General features: G+C 42.8%; 1 protein-coding gene across 3 annotated transcripts in view; it reads right to left on the reverse strand.

Moving 5' to 3' along the window:
* Positions 1 to 26,402, reverse strand: part of NHS (NHS actin remodeling regulator) — a 248,995-nt gene that overhangs the window by 133,778 nt on the left and 88,815 nt on the right. The window lies entirely within an intron of this gene.

The following is a 26,402-nucleotide window of genomic DNA, read 5'->3' on the forward strand; positions in this document are numbered from 1 at the left end:
CCAGGTCACTACCAGCAGGGCTCCTTGCATTGGGATGGGTTCACAGCACCTTTGGTAAGAGAGTGCTTGCACACCATTTCTGTGCAACTGGTAGGGAATGTGAACAATGGTGAGAAGCAACATCTAAATGGGGGGGAAAGCTCCTGCACACAGAAACTCCTCTGCCAGGTGCTAACCAACCTACCTACAGACTGATGAAGGATGTGGATCTGTTCACACGTGAAGTTTTTAGCCATGAAAAAATTTATGGCAACATCCATGAAAAGGATGAAAAGAAACTGATCCTATTTTGTTACAGGCATCCACTTGGAATAAAAGCTTTATTGTATTTACAATGAAAGTGGAACTAAACTTAAGGTTGTGAAGTCAATGGCGGAGCTGTGGCTGCCCATGTAGCTTATTCTTCGAGAAGGAAATGCAACATCCAGTAGCAACTGTGAAAATCATAGTATGAGAATACTCACAGGGCACAATTAAATGCAGTGACATTCCTGGAAACTCCTGCTGTATAAGAGCAGAGAAGCCACAATTATCTATGTAAGCATATGTGGTCAAAATCTGTGCCACAAAACTAGGCAGTATTTCCTATATCATATCCTCTAGGGCTTTTTAATGATTTTTTTTAGAAATGAAGATAGAAAATTATTGATAGAATTTGCATAAAGCAAATTATCTTCTTGTCTGCAAACTCACAGTTGCATTTTAAAGAGCTGAATAAATGCCACATACAATTTTCAGGTGGTATGGATAGGAAATACATTCAATGATCAACCCAAACACCTGTTATTCATTCAAAATTCTTTCTTTACAGCCCCAGACAGAAAATAAGAAATATTTCATATACCACAAAAAGATGCAGATTATATTAGACTAAAACCAAATCCTTGCTTCTGTTTTGGTGTACTCAGTACAGTTTAAAACATTTTTCTATGATTTTCCAAAATTCAGATAATCTATTTAAATGAACACACTGTTTCAGAATTAAAGGTTGAAAAGTTTCATTTATCAAATCTGAAAATGACATATTTTTGTGTTCAGAAAATTGTTGCAATGAAATGTTTTGACTTCTTTAAGTCTCACTGCCTCCTCTTTTCTGTCAAAAATACTAATCAAATCTAATCCCTTTTCTTGAACAATTTCAGTACCTCTGAAATTACATTTTAGGCAGAATGAACCATGCATTTACACTCATGGAAGAAGGGACACCATCCAAAGGGACCTGGACAAGAAGTGGGTGCATGGGAGCCTCACACAGTTTGAGAAAACCAAGTGCAAGGTGCTGCACCTGGGTCACCCCTGGTATCAATCCAGGCAGGAGAATGAACAGATCAAGAGCAGTCCAGTCAAGAAGGACTTGGGGTGCTGGTGGGTGAGAGGCTGGACATGACCTGGCAGTGTGCACTGGCAGCTCAGAAAGTCAAATGTGTCTTGGGCTGCTGCATCAAAAAAAGGTGGAGAACTGCATCCAGCTCTGGGGTTCTCTGTACAAGAAGGCTGTGGACCTGTTGGAGCAAATCCAGAGGAGGCCACCAAGATGATCAGAGGGATGAAGCACCTCTCCTATGAGAGTTGGGGCTGGTCAACCTGGAGAAGAGATGGCTCTGAGATGACCTTATTGTGGCCTTTCAGTACCTAAAGGGGCCTACAGGAGAGCTTTGACAAGGGCATGTAGGGACAGGACAAGAAGGAATGGCTTTAAATCAGAAGATAGGTTTAGATTTGATATTAGAAAGAATTTTTTTGCTGTGAGGGTGGTGAGGCACTGGAACAGATTGCCCAGAGAAGCTGTGGATGCCCCTTCCCTGGAAGTGTTCAAGGCAAGGCTGGATAGTGCTTTGAGCAGCCTGGTGTATTGGAAGATGTTTCAGCCTGTGGCAGGGGGGTTTGGAACCAGGTGATTGTTAAGGCCCCTTCCAACTCAAACCATTCTGTGATTCTATGATTCTATGATTCTATGATAAACTCATCCTCTACTGTAGTATCACCTTTCTTAAGATTATTCTTTTCATAATATAATAGCAATGCACTTTGTCCATTTTTCCATTTTTTATTTTTAATTATTTTGATCTTTAACTTTCATGACGTACACCTGCATTTTTGTGGCCTGATCACAAATGTGCTTTGAGAGTGAATTTCCTTCCTATTGTCACACACCATGTCTTGGTTAACATCACAGAGTGCTTTGGGAGCATGCAAACTGGATTTCTTTCATACAAAACCAAACTGGAGGATGCTCTTGAGGAACACATCTAACATATTCCAGCTGCTGAAGGGTGTTCAGTCTGCAAGGCTGGATCTGGGAGCCCCTGCAACAGGCACACTGTAGGGACAAGTTCTAAGCACTGACTTTTAATTTGTGTACCTACTCCTGCTGCCCTGAACTGCTGCTGTGCAGACAGAGCCAGTGTCCCCCGGGGCATGTCTGTTCTCAGCTCTTGACACGCTTTACAAACCTGGCTCAGTGACACCATTCCCATTTTGCACAGGGAGAAAGTGCAGCTGGCACTGTGCGTTATGGTTGGTATTTTCCCAGGTGCTTGCTAATTTTGCATACATCATAGCTGGGCAGGCACTGAGAGAAACTCATGGTAGGAATCACGCAGCTGGGGGAATCTAAAAGCTAGACCTTTATGTCTGAGTTGGTCAAGAAAGAGGAAGAGAGACCTTCACAGGATAACACATATCTTGTCCACCTTAAAAACCCAGCGCACAGAAGAGGTGGCTCTTCCACAAACTGACACAGACCATAACAGAAGCCAGGTAACAGCTGAGATTTAAGTGTCTAACTTCTAAACATACAGCAGAATCCAGAATGCTTTCAGATAGTCCCCCAGAATAAATGTTTTCTGGTACAGTGTTGACCAACTACAGGGGACAGAAACTTTCTGGATCAGGCTCAGACAGAGGCTGGAAAGCACATCTGGAGCACATCCAGGCCCACCCTTGTTCAGGGCAGGGGGAGCTGCAGTTGGTTTCTCACAGCCATGTTCAGTTGGGTTTTGAGTATCTCCATGGATGGAGACTACACAGCCTCACTGGGCAACCTGCTCCAGTGGTTGATTACACTCACCATAGAAAAGATTTTTCTTATCTTTAGATGAAATTTACTGTGATATCAGCTTGTCCTGTCACAAGATACCAATAAGAAGAGTCTGGATCCATCTTCTTCTGATAGTCAGTACACCAGTAATCAGATTAAATAGAGCAATTGCTTTTTAAATGTAGGACTATACTAATTTGTTCTGGTGATCAGTAATTCTTAAATTTATACACCCAATCAGATTTTTCTTACTAGCCTATTAAATTCAATGAAAAAGTCAAATAGCCGTTTTCTCAAGCCTCACTATCAATCTCCAACTGCTTGTATTTAGAAACTTCACAATTACAATGCTTATTCATGTTTCATAACCTCAAATTCTGTGTTGAAAGATGCAATGATGCACCAATAAACTTCTATTTATGCAGTTAAATGTTTATTGCATAACCCATTCCAATTTTCATGAGATTTTTGCTCATAAATTTCTGCAATTCATTTCATCATTGATGTGTGTGCACAGAGGGAGAGAGAAAGATGACAGATAGACAGTCATTTTTATGCTTAATCCTGTGTAAATGAAACCTAACATTCAAACTGACTTTGTAAATGCACAATCTGATATTCACCTTGGCACTGAAAATGTGTATGCCAATATACATGAGATGGTGCAGGTGTGGAACTGTGGTGCACCACTGGGCACACATTTTTAATTTTTATTTTCTTTCATTTTTCTTAAGAGTGTCATCAAAGTTTATGTCTATATCCATTCTTCCTTTGACAAATTATGATTCAATCAAATTAAATTGTGTGTGTGCATCTTCACCCCTGTTTCTCTCACATTACAATCTAAAAGTCACTTTCTGAAGACGAAGAAATCCAGCGGGTGCCTGAAAACAGCTTTCAAATAAGAGAAATTTAAAATGCACATGAGGTCAAGCTCTTGTGGCTCTAAGTACAATGGATGTTGGGTCTTTGCCTCCTAATAGTGATGAATTAAGAAAATCAGAGGCAGGGCACCAAGGAAAAATCTATTCTAATGGTTATAAAAAGGTTTCCTTTGCAGTGCCTTTCCATGGCAGTCGCCTGCCACAGTGCCCTCAAAGGAACAAATTTCTTGTCCACCTCCAGGAAATCCATTCAATTTCAACCTGGACCAGGTAGGCAAGTTTTGTGTGCCAGCTGTAAACTGCAAGCTGTATCAGTTCAACAATATATGGACAAAATGAAAGACCCTCTAATATGAACATTTTTTAAATTAATTAAAAGATACAACAAATCTGGCTACAGTTTCTGGGAAGGGACTGAACCTGTCCCTCTTGCACTGACAGGGTAGGGTGCATCCAGCCTCAGTTCCTGAGACTGTGGCTCTTGCCCTCACCATGACTGTGTCAAACAAATGGATGAATTATTGACCACACATTGGTGACACAAGACAAGCTTCCTCAAGTGTTTTCCCTAAGGCTTGATGCTGAGTTGAAGCCAGGCCCCTCTTTAGTGATGGAGTGTTAGTAAATGGAGCAAACAAGTTGTGGATCTGAAGATGCTCCCCACTGCCTGTTTTCAGTCCATGTGTAGGCCAGACCAAAATATCCTGCTCCCTCCCTGCTCCTGATGCACAGAAAAACTTTCAGGGAAATCAATGGAGCCTTGTTTGTTAAGTGCAACTGTTTATGAAAATAAAAATTTGCACTATGAATGCTAATCCTAGCTCTGACCAAAAATAAGAGGAAAGGCTCTTCCACTTCTTCTTAATTCTCTCTTTTCTCCTTTTGTCTAAGGAAGCCCAGCCAGCTGTCAACAGCATTTCATTGGCAATTTTGTAGTGAGCTCATAACCAGAAAGACAGCTAAAAGCAGTCATGAACAGCTTAATGCTGGTCCTAATTTGCCAAGTCTTGGAGTGAGTGATAAGGCTGTGTTCAGCCTTCTTCCCGTGGTGAGGCTGCCAAGATTCTCAGAAACAGCAATGGAAGTAGCATTTCTTTTATAATTTCTATTTGCCTTTTTTTCTTTCTTTATCTTTCAAGCAAGAATACACTGTTCTCTAAAAAAAGCAGCAGTAACTACTCCAGCTTATCTTGGGTGACATTCCCTTCCAACAAGATGATCTTTAATGCTATATTTAATGCTAATTCTAAGTTCCTAAACTGGATTTTCCTTGTAAACCTCCATAGCTAAAGGAAAACAGAATGTACTTCAGAAGCAAAATGAGATCTGTCCATACAACATCTTTCAGATGCCTTCAGCTTCTCCCCTGCTTTTTCATCTGTATCTTTAACAATGTAGTATGGTAAAGTGAGTATTATGTGATAATGTGAAGTCTTTGTAAGTCAGAGACTTTAATTGAAGTTGTTGGCAACACGCCCAAGCAGAAAGAGATTTCTGTGCTCTAACTCTGAGACCTCACTTGACCATTAAACACCACACCATGTCAAGGTCACATTAACACCTTTGGCTCTGGAGACCCATCATAATCTGTTGAAATAAGCACATGATATCAATCACTTGGGATGCCCTCCTTCCCAATCTAATAGCTATTGAACTTTTGGCAATATGACAGGCTTGGAAGTTTGTTGGAGAGTTCTTGGGAATCATATGACAGGGAAGTAGGAAGGTCTCTGAAGAGAGCTCTGAGTCGGTATAATCATCAGGAGAATGATATTGGCATATTACAAGCCTTTACTTTTGTTTTAAAGAAGCAGATGGACATTTCCCGTGATGCACAACTTTAGAAAGCAGCCCTTGCCTTACTGCTGAAATTAGTTATCTCAAAATGACTATCATTCTGTTTATAGGAAGATTTGGGACTCGAGTCACTGATAAAGAGTCTGGCAATGCAAAGCAGTCATAAACATATTGGGGGAAACAGCACACAGCCCAAGCATCTTTACACTTGGCAAAGTCGCCTCTCCTTGACATAATTACCAATTGAAGTTGTGGGTAGCCAGCAAATGGTAGAGTGGAAGCGAGGCAAGACAAGCTAGATTTCGATCAGCTCTAGGTCAGTATATAACAGGAGCCCATATATTTTTCCAGTATCTCTGGGAATCTGAAGTGTGCCACAGGCTGGGTTCAATGTACTTGCCACCAGTTAAACCATTGCATTGTAAAAAGAGAGATAGAAAATACAGCATTTTTACACACTAAATAACATTAGGCGACCCTGGAGAGTAGCTTTGGAAGAAAATGGCCTTTGGATTTCAGTGAGATGACATTCAGCTTCCAAAGGGAGGCACTATTAAGAAGAAGCATGTCTAATGCCCATGGAAACCAAGATGAAAGGATTCCCCCTTTGGGCAGCATGGCAGTAGTTCTGAGTGCCCCAGATCAGCTGGGGAGAGCTGACCTCACAGGACCATCCTGGAAATAAGGGGCGTTTCCAGTGGCTGCTCCCTTTGCTCATGAACACGTTTCTATTCTATCTGCTCTCATTTTCCAACGGTGCTTTAAAAAAACCATTTTCAAACGCCCCACCATTCAAGACAGCAACACTCCGCAATTAAAAGAGTAACCTTTTTTAATTCTTCTGAAATTCTGTATCTCTGACATACCAACTTCCCTGGAAACACTTTCTTTCACTTGCGTCTCTGACAGGGGTAAAATTACTTCAGCAAGTATTTCTTTCTAAGAGATGAAAACCAGAGATCAGTGGGATTTCAAAAGCTGTGTTTGGTGTCTTTTCTATATGAACTGTGATATGTAATTTTGATTTGGGACTCTCCAAAATTACAAAGTCACTTGTGCTCTTTGATATAGTAAGGAGTTAAAAATAAATCAAACCACTGAAGAGAATATAGGCAAGTGTAAAAATGTGATATGTATAACAATTCCCAAATATGACATCTGTAATATGCACGTGTGCATGCTCTCTACATATACATAAACACATTTATGTTAGCCTAGTAGAAGTGATAAAACATACGGGGATGTATCACATAAAACTCCACAGTCCTTTTGGGGTAAGGTTTACAAGAATGTTCTTAAGCTAAGCTCTGGAACAGAAAAACTACCAGGAACTGAGGATTTGTGAACCTGTGTTACAAGAGAAGGCTAGAAGTCTTCAGCTTTAGTCTTCCAAAATGAAGGCTGAGGGATTATATTGGTGCCTTCTCTAATTCACAGTGGAGATAAAGGCCAAAAATAAAGTCAGGCTATGGAAGTTGGTTCAAGAACGAATGGTCAAAATCTGGCCAAAATTAACTAAGGCTAAAAATTAGAAGTTCTGTAAGTTTTAGAGTAGTGGACTCTGGGAAATTCATCAAAGCAACACAGAAGAATGTGTGCAACTTTGTAATTTCCCTTAAAGTAATTTCCTGGATAAGTACAGCCATTCTTCCCACTGTCAAAGTCAAAACCCTAGTGACACACATGACGTACTCCACCACCAAGGCAAAAGAAGATATTTCGATGTCTTCAAAAGGAATGATTTTTTTCCAAGGGCAGATAAAGCAATTCAACCAAGGCCGGGTTGGATGGGGCTTTGAGCAACCTGGTCTAGAGGAAGGTGCCCCTGCCCATGGCAGGAGCGTTAGAGCTAAACAATCTTTCAGGTCCCTTCCAACCCAAAACACTCTATGATTCTATGAAAAGGCATGTTTATGAATGACTGGGCTGGCCAGACAACAAGGCACCCCTCCACAGTGTTTGGTACCTTGGTCCTCCAAGCAGGCAGCCACGCTGGGGCCTTGCCCTGGCACCTTATTTACATTACCCTGCCCCAGACCTTTGTGCTTTCCCAAAAAGAGGCACAGATTTGCTCCCCATCTCCACTCAGTGCCTGGCTTGTAGTGGCTGTGGCCCTCACTTGGAGCAGTGAGAAACAAAACACTCTACCTGCAAAGATGCCTTCTTCAATGAACCCTGTGAATCTGATTCACAAATCCCATTTTATCCTTCGGGAACAAAATCACAAATTCCTTGGAAGCTACAGCATGCACACAGAGGCACAGGATTTGCTTCAGTGAAGGAGAGATCCTAGCAATCTCACTGGAACTCTTCTACCAGTGAAAACCTTACAGAAGTGGCTGGGTAGGTATGAGGGCAATGCCAGTCCCCGCTGGGATTTGACACTTGTGAGGCTTGGGCAGCAGGCAGTCCTGCTTTCATCCTCCCCATTGGAAATGAGGGCTGAGTTCTTCCTCTCAGGGAACCAACGTCACTGCAAAGCCCCCCTGACTCCACGGCACCCACACGGGCAGCTCCCACCGGCCTGGGTGCATTGTCCTGCCCCTCTCCTTTCAGCAATGTGCTGGCAGCAGCTTTACTTTTGTTTTGCTGGCTGATCCCTCCATCTGCACAGCGGCTGGGCCCATTCAGGGGCCGTGTGCCTGTCTCCCACTGCTCCCAGCCCTGGCCCCAGCGCAGCCATTGTCTCTGGAAAAGCAGTCAGTCTTTCCAAACAAAAGTCCCCAGAGCCGGGTAAATCCTTCTGACATCAGCCCCACAGCAAAGGCAGCTGAACTTGGACTTTCCCCCCATCCACGCTCTTTAGGACTTGTTCAGCGTTGCTGAGCTCATGTCAAATAGGCACTGAAACAAAGAGCATCCTCACCCCCATGTGCAATTAAACGTCCCTCCTGATCCATGCCGGGACCCACCAAGAGGCTGGCAGAGCTCAAAAGCTGCAGAGCCCTTCTGGGCTGTCTCAGTTTGAAAATCAACAAACAACAATGCAGCAAAGACAACATTTCTGTGCAAGTGCATCCCTGCATTCTCTGCAATGTTGGTTGGAGCACAGCCATGCAACTTCAGTACACTTATCCTTAATTTCTTCTTGTCAATATGGAAGCATGGGATGGAAACTGAAGGTCTCATTTGCAGAGTATGGTTCCCTTTTTAAGGACAAAAAGTGAAAATAATGTAAAGAAAGAAGAGATTAAAACTTCTGACTGTCCAAAGTGGTCTGGTTTTTACTTGAAAAGAGAAAAGCACTAAAGAAAAGATGTAGGAAAGACTTGTTCTATATTATAGACACCTACTTAGGCTTCCACTGTTCTTGACTGGGAATTCTTGTTAACTTCCACTGTGATACCATGTAGGGTGCCTACTTATACAGGACCTACTGTACCAGTCATGCACAAATATATAGGTAATAGAGAGATCTAGGTAATATTCTGTTGGAGAATGGCTAATAGAAAAGGGACATATAGACTTAGACAAACTGTCTCTTAACAATAGTCGTACTCAGCTAGTGTAACTGACTCAGCAGTTAACTATTATCCAAATGGTAGCACTATTCTTCAACAATATTCTCCAAATCAGGCCATTCTTCAACAATATCCTCCAAATCAGGACCAAAAAAAATATTACAAAATCCCTTCACTATCCCTTCTCAGCCAAGTACGTCAGTCAGAAAAGCCTCTCCAAGCTGGTGACAGTAATAACTTGAGAATTCCAAGTACCTCATATTTACAAAGTGACAGCTTTCAAAAAAAGAAACCTAGAGCCCTCCAGGGGTAGAGAATAGTCTGAAATATTTCCTCAATTACATAATTTAGCTTTCCTCTGACTTCCTCTTGATGTGGCCAAGGCAAACTTTCCCGGTTTCTACTTTTTATTTTTTCTCTTGGAGATCATGTCCTACAACAGAAACATGAAATCCCACAATTCCAGTTGCCATTGTGCCAGGGCTGCTTTTAGAATCATAGAATCATTTAGGTTAGAAAAGACCTTTGAGACCATCCAGTCCAACTGTTAATCCAGAACTGTTGAGTCCACCACTAGACCATGTCCTTAAGTGCCACATCTACTTGTCTTTTAAATACCTCCAGAGCTATGGTGACTCCACCATTCCCCTGGTCAGCCTATTCCAGTGCTTGACAACACATTCAGTGTATGAAGATTCCTGCAAAATGGTGGCTTTGGGTCATTAGTATGCCAAGCAGTTTTTAATGTATTTTTATAGACAGTTCACCTTCAGGTTTCAATGCTGCTCAAAGGCTTCAAAGAATATTAGCACTTTCAGCATTACTTGCTTGTGTGATTTGTTTTCATCCTCCATAAAGATGAGAAAGGACTTTGAGTGTTTTCTCTCCGTGTCTGACAAATGTTAACAATGGGTATTTGCATAAGAAAGGCTCATGATTTATATTTTGATTTTCAATCTATAGTCAAGATAAGCCTAACCAGAGATCATTTGGGGAAGATAAACATTTATCCCATTTTTCCTTTGACAAGCTGGAAAATGCAAAAGTTCAGAATATATTAAAAAGGGAGGATTCAGCCTTCCTAGACTAAATTTATAGACCTACATTATCAGACCTGGCCTTCCCATTTCCTTCCCTTCCCCCGTTTTCTGTGCAAAAAATCGGTAGAGCAAGCAAGGACCTTGTGCTCTTTTTTTTTTTTCCAAGGCTCTTAGCACTTTGTAGTAGTGTCTGAATAATTAATCATACTAAATTTGTATATGGTTCTGCATGCAGAACTATTTGTACCAGAAAATAACAACAAGAACATGCACAGAAACTGTGCACATACTTTTGAGAGCTTGCCTGGCCTACGTGTTCAGTATTGTCTGAGAAGGTATTAGTATCTTAGCATCAAAAGCCTTTATGTGACAGTACTATTGTATTACTGGTTCCATAAACCCTTACAGGAGTTCAGACCTCACAAGAATAAAAGGGTGTTATGGGTAGGATGACTTTTTTTTCTCCAGCCTGTCCACTGAAAAAAATTATTTTGCAAGTCTTTTCCACCTATTTCATTTAAGAGATGCTCTCAGCACATAAGGTTAACGCAGTACATATGTCCCTCTCCAAAGCCTCACTCATCTTCCTCACTAACCATGCCTGAGATTCAGATGGCTGGTCATGCCCAGCATTCATTCTGTGCATGGTTTAGTAAGTCTTTGAGGAAACCACAGCTTCAAAGTTATTGTTCCTTTTGGTGTTTTTTAGCTGCTGCAGCATTTTCCCGGTGCCCACATCCTTAACCTGCAGGGCTTTTCTTAGCAAATATGATTTATGTTGCTCTATAGCACAGCATTTTTAACTGTGGGGTTTTGTCCTACCTCATTCCAACTGCTCAGTTCCTACCTCCATCAGTTATAACTAGTGTGCTGGCATCTCACCCAGCTCTTCATCTGACAGCCAAACTCCTTGAGCTGGTGCACACCACTTACAGATCCTGAAGTCTTTATGACATAAACAGCCATTCATGGGAGCATCCCTTATTCCTCCTCTCACCTTCATCTCTGCAGCTCAGCATGAAGCTGATACTTGAGCACTATTCGCTTGGGTACAGTGTTACAAATCCCATCTCTGTCACCTTCCCTATGTGCCATAGCAGTTATATTGAGGTTATCTGGCAGGGCAAGTCTCAAGGGACATACATGAGATCTGGCAGAACAATGTGGTGCTCCCATCCAGCACACTACAACACCTTGGCACAGCAGGGAATGGGAAAGAAAGGTGGATGCTCTGGTGTGCCCCAGCATGGAATTTGGACATGCCTGAGGCGTGCATCCAGGCACAGATGCTGGGAAACTCTGCTGGGTTCATCAGCATGGGCATTGCATTGGACAAAGGCTGTCATTGCCTTTCACAGCTACTCTGCTCAAAAAGGCGAGACACTGATGATTATTAAATGCCTCTGAAATATGTGCCACCAAGCTCAGCATTCCTTACTGCCTGCCAAAAAACAAGACCAAGTCATTACATTAACATCCATATCCCCCAAGAGTGTTAGATATTGGCAGAGGGTGATGCTGGGGAAGGAGAGGAGGAGCTAGAGACACAGAAAGGGGGGAGGGAAGAAGTCTTTCCTTACACATGGAAAAAAAAGTAGTCTCAATCAGAGCTCATGATCTTTCTGTGCTCTTCTCCAGCCTATGTTTTCCAAAAGCACTGCAGAAGTCACTCCAACCATCGTGCACTAGAGTAGAAGGTTCTCACTGGCACATAAGCGTGTGTGTGCCAGAGATGCCAAAGTTACAGCTTTCCAGACTACTGTAGCTCTCCAATATGCACATCACCACTGATAAAGGGATTACCAGAGGAGGAGGAAAAGCACAGGCTCTTGCAATGCAGCTCTTTAGTTTTTCAGCCTGAAAACATGCAGTCTGTCTGTGGGGTACACTCCAGTAGCTCAAATGTCTTTTCCTCCCTCCCCCAGTTTCCATTGCCCTCTCTTGCTGTGACTTTGAAAACTCTTGCTTGCTCTGCTTTTGATTGACTCTCTTCTCCTCTCACAGCTAGCAGAACACAGCCCAGCAGTGCCCTGTTGTTCTCCAGCAGCCACCAGCCTTTGGCTGTATCACACACTGAAGTACAGCTGTCACCTACTCTCACCCTCTTGCCAAGCAATGCCTTTTGCTTTTCCTTCTGCTGAGCATTTGCAAGTGGAAGACCCCCTGCAAGCTGCCCAAGTGTGGAATGAGGAGAATGCTGGGATGCATAATCCTGCTGAGCAGCAGATATCCTGCTCTGTACCTGCTCTGACTGCCACAGGGGTGGGTGCATTCCTCTAGGACTCCCTAAAAGATTAGCAACTACCTTGGGAAGAGATAAAGGATTAAATTAAGTCCTTATGTGGGTTGGGTTACAACGCAGGACAAAAGAAAGCCAAAGGCAAACAAAAAAATAACTTTAACTCTAGTCTTCCCTGATGCTCCAGAATGGACAAGAGATTTGGAAAATCTGCAAAAGTACAGTTATGTGAGAGGGAGTCTACCATCCTCCTAGATCCACTTTAATATCTACTTATAATTATTGTTTGGCTGCACGGCAAAAAAAAAAAAATTATTTAGTGCAATTTCACATTTTTATTTTTGTAACAAAAATTGTTATTCTTCATATGATGACTCCATCCTCAAGCAGAGGCATGTTTGAAAGAAAAGCCCCATATCTAAGAATATAGGATGAGATTCAGTTAAAAGCTATCAGATACAGATAAACCTCTCAGAAAGTATAGCTGGCTATTTCTTTACTATTTAGAAGAAAAGCAGACTTATAGAAATAAAAAATTATGATGTTTTTCCATAGGTGTCTGTGAACAAGTAACATCTTGCAAGCCTTAAAATTCTTTCTCTGTCCATACAAGTAAATTTCTAAAAGTCAGCTGCATGCACTTATTTGCTGTAAACCTGGAAATGAGGGACATATTCAAACCATTCAGTTTTAACAACCTATGGGAGGTATTTCACAGGATTCCAACAGAGACCTGAATCTCTGTCCCAGTGATGGTGTGAGGGGGAACCCAACAATGGAGCTCAGGGTGACCTCTTTCTTCATCTGGGCTCTGCAAGGAAGTGTTACAAGTCAGGTCAGAGCAACACCAGGTTCGAGTCTGCCAAGACCTATCTGAATAATTGGTCTTGGCAAATGTAGCAAATACAACAGCTCCACTGAAAGCAACCAGCTGTCCTCCAGGTGAACATCCCACACAACCTGAGCAAGCATGGTGGGATTACGCCAAACCTGAGCAGCATTATTAAATCTTATTTACCTAAATATGAGATATTACTCACATAAAACTTTGCAACAACAGGCCTCTAGTTATTATGACTTCTACACCCTGCAATAACTTAGAAAATATTCATTTTAATTCAGTACAATATGAACAGCCTAGTCCTCCCTTCAGGAGGTACTTCACATGTCAGAGCACTTCATATACTTGTTACCAACAAGTACAGGCCCTTTAAATAAAAGAAAAATACTTTGGCAATAAAAAAGCAACAGCCAGCAGCTACAGACAGTATTATTTAAATAATAGTGACCTTAGGGTCACCTTTTGAAAGGTAAAATAAATAAATCCTTCCTGCAAAGCCAACACAGCAAGGCATTCTGGACTTTCCTATCTCCAACACCACCACAAGTCTTGTGTAATTTTGGGTTCTGGAAAAGGAAGGTGCTGATAGAAACAAAAGTCCACAAGGCAAAAAATGAAAGTAGTTAGTGCATGAACTAGCAACAGAGGGAAAATGTGGGGATTTATTTGACAATCCTTTCTACAACACTCCAGAAATCTGATAAGTGGTTGGGACTTTTCACTGGAAAAAGGAAAGAGTTGAATATGACTTATTTTTTAAGGATAACAGGGAACTAAATCTCTTTTCCTTGATACTGCCAGAAGACCCATTATGAAAAAAAGCAGAAAAGCAGCAGTTATCTGTGCAGTGTTGCAAAGACTCACTCACTCACTCCATGATTTAAAAACTCTAAACTTGTTTTCTTAAGGATCCTGCAGGGATTAGTCCACATGTTGTAGGAAAAGTGGTCACACTTTTGCTTGTAAACCAACTGGTCAGCCACCCTTTTATGGCTACGGCTGCAGCAAGAGGAACAACACACCATGGCCAAATATGGAGCCCATCTGAAGTTGCTGAAGCCATTTCTTTTGTTGGACCCAAGCCACCAATTCTGCTTTTTTATTGCATGTTGTGTTCAGCTAGCCCAGATGTTATAGAGGCATGGAGATGCAGAAGCACCGTGCCTTCCCTTCAAAATACTTCCCCTGAAAATACTGCACAGCCTAATTAAATAATGACATTTGCAACAAGAGAGATAATGCAAAAATTAGAGCAGCGTTTCAGGTTGCACCACAGCCCTCCTTGACAAGCAGCCCAAAGTAGTTGACAGTATGCAGAACATCATGCTGTGCTACAAGACCTGATGTGCTCAGAAAAATAAAACCTGTCCTCAGCTTGTGCTGCACTGGAGGAAACAGGCAAGGGGGTCTCCCGGGATTCCTCATAGGGAGCAGTCCATCACCCCGACCTGCACAGCGGTGCCTTCCGAAGGCAAGAGCACATGGCAGCGCATGGATTTAAAGGCAATAGTGCTGCTGAGAAATAACTACAAAGAAGGGATTCTCAGAGACTCACAGATCACCACCAAGACATTATTTGGCTCCTGCACAGCTCAGCACCAGGCCCTGGCTGCAGGCCAGGGGGTTCAGCTGGGGCAGTGAGGGGACATGTGGCACTGATGGGTGGCAGGTATGTATGGGGACTACTAGAAACATGCTCAGCCAAACTTGCCAGGCACTCTCGGGAAACCACTCAGTAGTGAATTAAATGACGCCCTGGAGGCAAAATGCAGTGACTAAAAGCAGTTGGGCTCATCCAGAGATAAGCTGGCCTTTAGGTATAATACATATCATCATTCCTCCATTTCTGTAATTATTCTGAGGAAGGAAATTAAAAGCAAACAAGGAGACACAACAGCAACAGATCTTCATCAGACAAGAAGTAAGCGAGAGCAAAAGGCACAAAATTCACAGTTGCTTTTCCCCAGCTCTGCTTCTCCAAGACATCCTTTTGTGCTCCTTCATCCCCACCTTTGCTCTTTCTTGTGCTGGCACAAGCATTTGCTCAGCTCTGTGGTGCACCAGACCAGGGGAACTAATCCAGGGTGAAACTAATCTTGCAAAAATGAATTACAGCACGGGGGCAAGAATGCACAGCCAGGGCAATGGGAAGGGTAAAATCAGCTCCCTCAGCAGCCAGCAGCAGTCCCCCCGGGGGTCACACCGTACCTGTGAATGCAGACACTATCACATAGCAGGGAAAACGGGACTTTAAGCTCAGTGCCTCTGATGCTTCCCAGCAGTGAAGACAAGAAAGCACCCAGCTCAGCACATGCAGCAGAGCCTGCTTGACAAGGCGGCTAAATATTCAAGCAGTTAGCTCTGTGCTGATGCAGCTCCACAGTTAGCCCTGATTTAATGCCAGCTCCAGTGCGTTTGCATCCATCACAGTCGCCACAGAGAATTAAGCACTGCAAGTGTAGGTCAAGAGCTACAGCTAGTCACGTTTCTTCAAATTCAAAATGACATTCCAAAAATGCAAAAAGCAACAAGAATTTTAACTTTTTTCCCCATTTCTGCCATTTGTAAATAGCCTTTAAGAACACTGAGAGGAGCACTGCCTCCCCAGAATCAGTCACAAGAAATTATTTCCCTGGATTAGCCTTTGATCTCCCTCTCCAGACACCTCTGATTTAAACCAGCATTCATTTGTGGTATAACCATGTTGACTACCAAAGAACTATAGCAGAAATAAGGTAGACCCACCCCTAATTAAGACTGCAGTGTCTCCTTCACTCCAAAGGCTCTGCTTGTGCCCAGCTCAGCTCTAAGCCATTGTGTTGCTTTCACCAAACCCAGAGCTGAATCTGTTGCTGGCAGAAACCAGAGCAGACTGAGGGATGTTAATGAGTGCTGACTTGCAATGGTTTCTCAGAAGCCATTATGTTGTGAAGGCAGATCCAAGTGCTGTGCTCTTCAGCCCCTGGAATGCAGTATCCCTCGCCTTGACATGCTTCCTGTAATGGGGAAAACCCGTAAAGGGGAACTGGCATCAAGCTGGGCTGACTCCATACCAGCCAAAAATGCCCTGGAGCAAATATGCATTTGCCCTGATAAGGGTGCATTTAGGACCCTTATGTGCTCCTCTAGCAATTCATAGTGACCTCTGCAAGGAAGGCCATTGCAGTAAACTTCACCCTTAACAAAGGATGGGGGAAGGAGGGAGGGAAGAACGAAGGAGGGAAGGGGATTAGAAAAATGTATTTTCTGGTAATTAGTTTGCAACATAGTGTAAGTAAATGATAGCTCATCCTAAATTAAATGCCATGCAGTAAAAAAATAGAGAGTGAGGAAAGACAGACCAACATACACAGATGTGTGACAAGTTAACTCTCAGGGTCTCTCTGCAGAGTCTCTATGGCACTAATGAGCTCTTCCATGATGTGAGGGGTGGATGCCATGTTCCTGATCTCTCAGAGGGTTCAATTCTGCTCTCAATCACACCACCAGAAACTTAGAGTAACTCCCCTTACATCTGTGAAAATGAGATCAAAACCAGACCCAAGGTCCCTACTCCACAAAGCTTGCTGTGTGCTGTTGACAGTTAAAATGATGAGCAAAGACATCAAACCTCTGGGAAAGAGGGAAAAAGAAAGGTGACCAAACAGCAAGAAAAGGGGGTGAGGGAGAAGAAACACTCTTAGAAAAGCAATTATAGCTTCTGTTTCATGTCTCTATGTTTAGTGGAGACCAAGGCTGTCTTGCTTTTAAAAGCCAGGTGTGGCAGTAGGAATGGAGAGAAGCTGAGAAGAGATAAATCGGAATTTCAGAGAAAAAAAGAGCTAACTGACTTTACTCTAAGAGCTCCAAACAATATCCAGTCAAGGCCAGTCTCCTGACTTTCTAGGGCTGGTACCAGTCTTTGGCTGGCAGGAAACTCTGTGGGTGCTGCCCTACCCTGCCACACAGATGAGGCATGAGGCCCTTCTAGTAAAATAGCACGCAAATGATACTATGCAAAGAGAGCTGGTGTCACCATAGCTTGTTCCTCAAAAAATCTAAGCCTGAAAACATAAACCTAGGGTTGATCTGTACTCCTGTTTTGGACTGGGCAGTCTCCTTCAGCAGGTAAGGAATTCCTAACCCCAAGTAGCAGAACTCTGTTCTGCCTATCAATAAAGATCAGAAGTTGTATGCATCAATGACTCAGACACACAATGTAAAATGGTGCATATGCACACATTTGCATGCATGCAAGTGTTCAAATTTAATTTTGGGCAATACCTTAACACTTTAGGCTGAATGGCAAAATAGCCACAATCATGAACTGCCAATCACAGGCACTAATTTAGAAATATAAAATATGCCTATCACTGTAACTTCTGGCTTATGGAGCTGGGAATTCACTGGCTATCAGTAGTCATGCATGAATGGGCCAGAAATCCTCTGAAATGCATAGGGAGTGGAGCCAGTGGGGAAGACATCCATTTGTTTTTTCCAGTAGTAGGCATAGTCTCCCTCCATTCCATTTTTGGGCAACCAGGAACTCACCCACTGGTGGAACTCACCAGTGCCACATTAGACAGGGCTCTTTCTAACGTGGCACTGCCTAAATGCAAACATGCTTTATCTTTCTGCACTACATAGACCAGCAGAAAGAGTAAAAGCTCAGCTTCTCACCTGCCTCCACTGCTTGCCTGGGGCTCCTTGTCTGGGATTCCAGGGCAGGCAGGGCTGAGCCAGCCAGGGGCTCCTGGGCTGGAAGGAATCCCTCTGCATTGCCCCCAGGTGAAGAGCTCCCCATTCACAGGGAAGCTCCTTGAGACTGCTGGGACCTGGCAAAGTGTTTCTGCCACATGGTGCTTTTGGAGGTGCAGTTGAAGTAAAATGAAGGCTCTTGGTGAATTTTTAATCAACTGAGACTGCCGCATAAGGAGGGCTGCAGAATTCAGCGTCGCTTTACCAATATGCTGACTAATAGCCTTGATTAAAATCCTAGGGCGCTTTTTGTAGCACACAGGAGCATTAATTCCAGTTCAGTTAATTACCTGTGCCTAAAGAAATGCCATTTTCAGCTTCAGCCAGGCCTGAAATTCTTTACCGCCCTTCTTAAAAAAATGATGCTGTATTTAAACACACAGCTGCCCCATCTCCCTGGGGTCCAAGGTCCTCTCTGCCCCTTCCTGCCTCACTCAGGAGGCAGTGATGCCTGCATGGTGACTCCAGAGCCACAGATGAAAGATGCGATACAAGGGCAAAATATACACACTGCCTCCATGACCTGATTTTGTCCTTTTCCATTTATCAGATGTTGGGTTTTGTAGCTTATGGCTGTTTCAGCTTCTTTTGTAAGCACTGCATTTTTAAATGGGAACTCTCAACTGCGCTGCAGTGGCAGCTGCCATTTTGCATTCATGTGCAGAGAGTGAGGCAGTGAAGGAGCTCTGAGGAAGAACTCACGTTACTTCTTTTTTTCTCCTTGTTTTGCTGTTGCATTTAAATATAAAATAAAGGTCATCCTGACTGAAAGGATAGAATTGCTCTATGGAAACACATAATGAATATGCTGGATGTAAAAAGGGCAAATGTCCTTTAAGCAAAAACATGAACCAAGTTACTTTTTTTTTTAAAAACAGCCTTTTCATCCTCAGACAGTTCCTTTTTGTGACTAGTGTGGCTCAGGGCTCAAAGAATTACAAACTCACATAAGCTGCTACAATTGCAGCAGAGGAAATACTTCCACTGCACAGGAACCATTTTCCCCTCTGAACTTGTCTAGTCACTAAGTGGAGAATTTTAGGAAATGATAGAGTGAAAAATTTGGAGAGAAAAATTACTTTTGCATGTTTGACCTGTTTCATGTGCTGCTCAAACCTAAAATATTAAGCATCTCCAGTATCACTATTAGGCTTACTGCTGTGAGGTTTATCCCTATTTGAAGGCTATGACACTTATAGAAAGGAAATTAAACACAGCAGAAGGGAAGCCAGTGGCAGAGAGTTTCCAAGTTTCCCCACCTAGTGCCTGTTGCCCCACTGGTACAGACAATGTATAAGCTGACCTAAAGAAATAATTTCATGTTTTCTGCCAGGTGGGCTCTGCAGGAGGAGCATGCAGAAGGGGGCACAACGATGCTCCTTGATGAGCAAATTACACCCTGCAGCCCTCCTCCAGCAGCTCTTCTTTGCACTGCCACACACAGAAAATAACAGCAAAAGTGCTGGGATTGTAACACTGAAGCTGTTTGCAGTACAGTTTCCTTTCTAGCCTTCCTTGTCTCATCCCTTCCAGAGATGTTCCCAACTAAGCAGCATCTGCTTGTTATAAATCAGAAAACTTCAGTGGGACACGAGTTGTGGAAATTGGATCTCTATTGGATCCAAACACGGTGAGCCCATCTGGCAAGCCAGGGGCCACTTACATGGTGCAAAATATATTTAAAAACCTGGTGTATACACACACTGAGTAGAAGAGCAAACGTGAAACCTGATCAGCCCAGCCAATAATTGTTCTGGAGTTTGGAGAAACCCACTACAAAACCTGTGGGAGCAACAATTTCTTAGCATTACTATGCAAAATCGAGCTCCACCCAACCCATTATGACAGCCCTTTCAAAAAGAGATGCTCAAAGACAGGAAAAAAAAGGAAATTAAAATAAATAGGAGTATCAGATCATAATAAGAGCCTTAGAGGAGAAAGATCAATCCCATCCAGAAAGAGGTTTTGAGGAATGATAATAATAACAAATCAAGCCCCATCTCTACTACCACACTGGGGGCAAATGATTTAAACCAGTCTTATCAGTTGCTTTACTCTATTGGTATATTATAAGCAATATTTTTTTCATATTTTCCATAAATATAGCGCAGTATATGTATATGTACACTTAGAATGTAATCCAATTAATACAATCATGCACACACATAGCAAATGATTGGAAATTGTAAAACACATAGACCATGCAGTGTTGTCTGCCCCAGGCAATGCAAAATCTGTGACTTACACTTAAAGCCAGAATGGGAGTAATTTTAAAATCTCAATTTAAAAAAATTTTTAAAAGTTTGGAAAATTGTCTTGAGACCATAATTCATGTTCTGCCTTTTGAAACTTTTGAATTCCTATTTGCCAGATTTTCACACAGCCAGGAGGATTAACAGATGCAGCCAGAATCTGAGACTGAGAACTATGTCAGGAATTTGAAATAAACCATTAATCTCCAACAGCTCTGGAAAAGGCTGAACTCAAGTGACATTCTCATTTATTTCATTTTAAATACATGTCACTCCCAGACCACAGCTGGGTTTTTGCAGACTCAATAAACCTCCATAGGTGATTTTCCTAGTGAGAATGCAACCGACAGTGGACACTGGGCACAAGCTGTGAGGTCCAAACTGTTGTGAGCAGCAGTGAACTGCTGGCAAACACTAAGGCTGGGGCTCCCAGCCACCCCCACATCACCTCCTGCCCTGTCACTGACTCACTATAGTACTCATTCGAGCAAAGAGAGTAAAGAAAAAGCAACCACATGAACTTCTTAAAACTGAGCTTTAGAGGGGAAGCAGGGAAAAGTCCTGGTGCTGCCACAAGCAGGGATGCTGTCCTGCCAGGGCTTTATAATCCAAATGAGGTTTTGCAGTGCACAGCAGCTTCACACTCGCAGGTGCTGGCCATGGGGCAGGTGCTCAGCAGGCTGCTCTGACAGTGGCAGCACTCCCCTCCTGTGCCAGCACTGGCAATTTTGGCAAAACATCTCACTGCGCACAGCAGAAACATTGATTTTGCAGCAGCCTGGAGAAAAAAATCACTCGTGGAACCTTTTAGCTTTTGAAGTTTTCACCTTTTTACCCCCAAAATCAGGAGTGTGCTGCTGGCCAGGCTACATGTGGGCAAGGGTGAGTCTGTCAGATGGGGCCATGCCCTCACACTGTGGTGCCTAACTGGTTCCACTGGCCACCTGAGATCAGTGGGGCTGATCAGTGAAAACATACAGCAGCAGAAAATCCTCCCCACCTGTGTTTCTTATGCTGCTCTTGAAGAACATTTGTATTTATCATCTGCTTTGAATTCTTACAAGCTCTGCTCCCATCCTCCACTGACTCAAAGTTGATGTGTGCAATAAACAACCAAAGAGACACAGGTAGGACCAGGTCTGGACTGCACATGCTACTAGCAGGGAAAGCAGTGTTTTCAGCAAGGCAATTTGTAAGCAGCATGGAGTAGGTAGGGAATTCCAGGCTGTGGAGAAAGCACAGCCTGCACTTGGAGCTGCTCACGCCAACACAAAGTATGGTGTTACTACTTCATGAAAAGCTTGGGAGACAGTGCTCCTTTGCCTCCACCTCTGCTACCAGAAACATGTTACTCAAGGCTTCCTTCAGATGCAGTCAGTATAAAGCAGTGCAAAACACGCCTACTGACACACTGATAGGTATTTTAAGTTCTTCAGCATCTTTGCAAGCCCTTAACTTTGCATCTGTCAGAAAGCAGGAGGATTCACTCCTCTGCTTTTTTTTTTTCAAACTGTGCTCTTTTTTTCTGCCTACAAATTCCCGCAATATCTCCATTCATCAAACCTGAGGGAAGCTTTAGGAAACTACTGCTGCCACTATGGAGCATGCAGGTTCCTTCACTGCTCCTCAAGCAGTTCCATGTTTCTTTTCCTGGGAAGAACATCCGAATGGTTGGATTCAGAGATCTTAGAGATCTTTTCCAGCTTTAATAATTCTATGATCTACAGAACTGCATACATTGACCTTTGCCATCTTAACTTCAGCGTCCGCTGGTTTCCCAGAAGCCTCAGGTCTTGGTATCACCTGACTGCCCCAAACCCTGTTTTGATTTAAAGCTAAATTTCTTCTAGCTAATCTCACTGCAGATTAAGAAAAAGGACTTGAAACACCTCAAAATGTTTCAATACCTAGAATAATAATAACAACAACTTTTTCTTTCTTTTCCTTTTAAAGCAAATCTCAGGTGACTTGAACATGACTTCTGCATATCTGGGGCTGCCAGCAAAGCAGAACTATCTGCACATTGTCTCCTTATCATGGCAAGAATTCCTGCAGGCCCAGAAGGACAGAAAACTCAGCATTATGACATTTGAAATGATTACAACTTTCTTGTGAAATCGAGAACTGAGCAGAGGTACAAAGAGATGTAAATAGCATCCAATGAATCATGTGAGAAAGGTAAAGCCAAGCTGCAAAACATCCTCTCTCTTCTTGGCTCCCAGCCTGGGGGCTCAATCTTACCATAAAAGTCCTTCACAGATTATCTAGCAGCAGAGCATATAAATCTCCTTTTATTTCAAAGCAGTAGGTAATCAATACCCTAAATAAGACAAAAACACAACTCTCTTTAGAAAATTGTTTTCTTGATAGAAGACAGGGAATAAATATTCCTAATAGGTACCTACTTGCTTTTAAATAATAATGGCATCAGCTCAGTAATGTGTGATGCCTCAATTAGAGCCCCATTGTGCTGTGAGATGTACAAACAGGTCAAACTGGTTCAAGCTATTCTTGTGATAATTTCTGAAAAGGAACAGAACATGGGAAACATCAAAATGCTGAATGTAAAACCTCCTGTAGTTCTGTCAGACATCTTGAATTGAGAAATCCCCAGGAATCAAATGAAGCAAACTACTGGGATAGACAATCCTTAGCAAAAATAAATAAATAAATGAGCAAATGAAAAATGAAAGCACTGAAAACTGATTTTACATTAATTCTTGTTTCATGGATTGCAGGGCTGAAAGGCAGCAAAGGAGTGTGTCTGGTGAAGTAACTTCCTCTTTTGATAATGCATGCACATGCACATGCACTTGCCCTCTTCCTATATACAGTAAGGAAAATCACTCTGCTTTGATTTTCATAAGTAATAAATGAGTCACATCTAGATATAAGTTAACATGCTTAATACTGAAGAGCAATCCACTACTTTAAATTTGCCCACTGGCAGTTGCACACACATATTTTCAGTGTTTTTTAAATTTGGTTTTTCAGAAATGAAACCATCTCTCATCTCTCAGTGTCTGAGATATAAATGAGAGGTGGTTTGTGCCAGTAGCCTTCAACACTGAGAGACTGTATTTCCCAGGTCACTTTAAAAATGGGTTAGAAATATGATGATGGAATGAATTTCCAAACCTCCCTGGATTTTGTTGCTAATTCCACAGATAGTCTGACCACCTTCACTTTCTCCAAACAGAGCTCTGCAGCCCCACTATGTACAGTAAGAGATGTAGAGTCTTCAATACTGTTTAGCTATGTACAGCCTTCCACAATGGCTCCAAAGATTCTGGAGGTGTAAAATGCAGCAGATCAAGGTTCAGTTACTGTTATTATGAGAAGTGATAGAAATTTTTCCTCTGGAAAACAATTATGCAGAAAACTGAGTTTCTGTTTAAGGAACACTTTCTACTAAACTTCAGTTTTCTATTGAAAAATGCCAGTACACTAAATCCTGTAGAGCAGAGGTGTCACATGCTGCTGCAGTGAACCTGGGGAACTATTTCCATGTGTTGCCTATGTTGACATTGGGGTCATGTCCTGCATGCCTCACAACCTCACATCAGGTGCCTGTCTGGGATGAGCTATGTCTTTTTACCACATGGGAGCCATTGGCATGGCCAGGCTAAAGGGAAGAGTGGAAGCCTTAAGTATCAATAACTATAAAAATCATAAAATGCCCTGGCCATATTTCAGAAGCAATATATTTAGGTGTTAGGGAATGTACTTCATTGAAACCTCACAAAATTTATGTGGGAAAAAAAAAATCCCTCCATTTTCAGGTCCAATTACCATCATGAGAAGCTGATGTGATAACAGTACCAGTGTCAAGCAAAAAGCAGATAGCAAGACCTGCTCTCTGCCTGGGGGAGTTTGTGATCTAAGTATTTCACCACTGTCTGCCAAAGTAATATGCAAAGGTATGGTAAGAAAGATGTAAGCAAATGCTTCAATTTGTATATCTGAAATATTATGAAGTGCTGACTACTCTCATCCAGTGTCTCTCAGCTGCGTAATTCTATGTAGAAAACAGAGTTAAGGAGTGTCTTCAGGGCCAGGAAATGACTTTACTTAAAGATCAACTGGAGATTTCATATCTAAAGTATGGTTGGTAAAAGAGGAAGAAAACTCTGCAGGCAAGGTTAGCAGCACTGGTGGGACAAATGAGTCAGAGGACAGTGTGGAGGAGAAGCATGCAGAGGAGAAAAACTCTGAGAGGATAAGGGTGCTTGAGCATGAAGAGAGGAAACAGGGCAGCCATTCAAAGTGGGTGGCAACATGGCTATAGAAAGGGAGATGAAAGAAGTTAGGCTGTGGAAGAAGAGTAGTGGTGTTTAAGTTCTGGGTGGAAGGTGGGAATCTGGCCAAAGCTTCTACTGCAGATGGTTTGGGACATGAGGGCAAGAGGAGCCAAAGGTATCCAAGGGCTTTTGGCATGAGGGTTAAGGTGGTGGAGCAGCAGGATGGTGAAGTACAGACACATGTTTCCAAAACAGGTACCTTTGTGCAGTTCTCACTACAAAACTACCTCTAGCTTTCCATAATGAGCTCAGGCAGCCTTGGCCTCTCTCCAGCCACCATCTGAGCTTCATTTTACAACACTGATGTTTGGGCAATTGCATGTGGATTGTAAGCAGATAGGAGACCATCCCTGTATGCTCTCCATTGCTGTAGCCCTTGCAATGCTGGGACTAACAGCCGAGCTTTTTCCTTTCCCCCAGGGAACTTTCATGCCTTACAAAAGCTCTGCAGTCAGAAGGTCCTCTGGGTTACAGGGAGCAGACCTACATATCCTTCCCCTCCTGTCCTCCTGGCAACAACCTGCCAGGAAAAGCCACGTCCTGAGAGGTCTCCCACCCAAAGGCCTATCATCCCAGGCACCTGTGACAGATGTGAAACACATGGCCAGGCAGTGGAGAGCAGTGCTGCTGGGACTCTGGAGAGTGATCATCACAGGTTGGTAGGCAAGAGGTACAAGAAGAAACTTCTGCATTCCAGCGTGGACATATGCCAGGAGCACATTCAGCAGTCCTGACCTCAAGTTGAGGAAAGAAAGAGAGAAACTTGCAGCAGCTTTATTCAAAAAGAGGCATTTAAGTCCAGAATTTAGTAGAGACTCAGGTCGGTCCTAGCAATTGAAGGGTTCAACTTTGTCATCAGATCTGAAGAGACTACAGCAAAATAGAAGCTGTTACTTTACAGAGATCTCCTAATTCCCATGTCAACCCATGTGGGCAGTTATATAGTTCAAAGGAAAAGAATAAACACAAGCACCTTTGGAGAGGAACAAAGCGACACCACAACCTTGAAAAACCTTTCCTGTAAGTGGTTTGGTCCTTTCCTGCTCCCAGCCCTGGTCCCTAAGGAAAGAAGTGTTGAGCAGCTCTGTCAGAGCACCCAGACTTTATCAGAAGTTTTTTTGTCCATGGCTGAATTCAGGTCACGCCTCCATGATCATTAATCCTAGCTCTTTGCTCTCAGTACACATTTGATCTGGATCAGCCCAGGGCACATAATCACATTTAAGATGAATTAGCTAGAACACATGATATGGAGTTTATGCTGGCCTCATGCCAGCTGTGGGAGGATGAACGACACCTGATCCTGCACAAAGCCTGCCAGCACAAAGTTACCCTGGTGCTGTTTTTGGAACAAATGTGAACCAGCAGAGCCACATCAGACCCCTGGAACCAGCCCTGCGCACAGACTGGTTGCTGCATTTTTGATGCAGTTGTACTTAGTCAGAGGCAGACTGACTAAGTCTCACTTAATTATGAACTCAGGGCAATCAGACTTACTCTTAGTCAAATCACATTTCAGTCCTTACATCAGAGTTGTTCCACAGTTAGAAGGATCTACATTACACCTAGACTGGGTGTAAACAAACACATGGTACCTTCTTAGCTCTGTCTCCTTCCTTGCTGGGTCTGCTCAGGGCACATCCCATGGTTCTCTACTACTAGAGCAAGCAGAGCCATATTCTCACTCCTCCCTCTGCAATTTGGAAATGAATTGTCTTACCCTTTTGGGCACATAAAAGAAAATTAGAAGACTCTCTTGATAGACAGCCGATTTACCCTGTGACTTTACTGTTGAGTTTCTGCACCATCA

This window comes from Lichenostomus cassidix, chromosome 1 (genome assembly GCF_008360975.1).
Source record: "Lichenostomus cassidix isolate B80296 chromosome 1, HeHo_3.0, whole genome shotgun sequence".
Classification (NCBI taxonomy): domain Eukaryota; kingdom Metazoa; phylum Chordata; class Aves; order Passeriformes; family Meliphagidae; genus Lichenostomus; species Lichenostomus cassidix.